Source organism: Myotis davidii, unplaced genomic scaffold (assembly GCF_000327345.1).
Source record: "Myotis davidii unplaced genomic scaffold, ASM32734v1 scaffold458, whole genome shotgun sequence".
Classification (NCBI taxonomy): Eukaryota; Metazoa; Chordata; class Mammalia; order Chiroptera; family Vespertilionidae; genus Myotis; species Myotis davidii.
In genome coordinates, this window is record NW_006289819.1 from 453,561 (window position 1) to 454,809 (window position 1,249).

Sequence of the window (1,249 nt, forward strand, 5' to 3'; positions counted from 1 at the left end):
GTTTCTTGTTCTCTCAGCATCGAATCCACATCTTTATCATCCAGACAGTGGGCTAGAAGCTTTTCATTTTCTCTATTGCATCCTCCACATTTTGTTGCTGCTGCCGGCTCTGGACAAGCCCCTTTCCCCACTGGGCATATTGAGCATGCCTGAGTCCTTCTCTGCTTCTCTCCTTTGCTCTAAACTTTCCAGGTTCAAGTTTCTCTTATGACCAGACTAATCTTGAAATATAGTTTCAGCATAGTGGGATTCAGCTTCAAATGCCATGGCTTCTTGAATTTCTGCTGCTCTCGCTGTTTGTCAGTTAACACCAACCCAGTTCTGGCCCCAGAACACACGTGTGCAAGCTTCTTTGCCAGAGGCTGAGCGCTTCAAGGTGAAGACAGGTCGGAATCAGAAGAGTTGGCCCTCTTGTTTCCTCCCTGGTGGAGAGGGGTCAGAAACCAAGCTCTAGTCTCCCAGGTCTCCCTCATGGAGGTGACATATCTGAATCAGAATCCTGGGGCCCTGAACTTTGTTTCTTCCATGGCGTAGAGTGGGATCGCTGGGCACACCCAGAGACAGACAGGGATGGAAAGAAACAGAGAGAGAGGGGTTGGGGGGAGAGAGAGAGAGAGAGAGATATGAAGGGAGGCTCCCTGTTAGCTCTGGGCTGCAGGCACCAAGCTGGTGTGACTTTCTCCAAATCCAGTTAGGCAGCCTGGCTGGAAGGTGCTGGGATTTCCAGCTCCCTCTCTCCCTGGTAAAACGATAGAAAGGCCTCCTCAGTTCCCAGGGGGGCGAGGAGGGAGGGTTTACAACTAAAATATATCAAGTGATGACAAGTCGTTTGGCCCAAAGAAAATAGCCTGTAGCAGCCCAGCTAGTTCTCACAACAGCACCATGTCTTCCAGTGTGAATTATGGTGGTTGAGGTTGGTTTGGATGGCTTCCTGGGGAAGTGCAAGTGGCTCTGGCTCAAGAGATGGACTCAGGCCTCTGTACGTGTGTGGGCGTGTGCACCTGCGCAGGTGTGGTGTGAATGTGTGTGTGTGTGTGTGTGTGTGTGTGTGTGTGTGGGTGTGGTGGGGGGGGTCCCTCAGCCTAGCCTGCGCCCTGTAGCAGTCTGGGAGCCCTCGGGGGATGTCCGACTGATGGCTTCGGCCCACTCCCAGTGCTAAGGATATCCCATGTCAGTCGGACATCCTTAGTGTTGCCGCAGAGGTGGGAGAGGCTCCCGCCCATGCTGCTGGGCCTGCCAGCTGAGCACC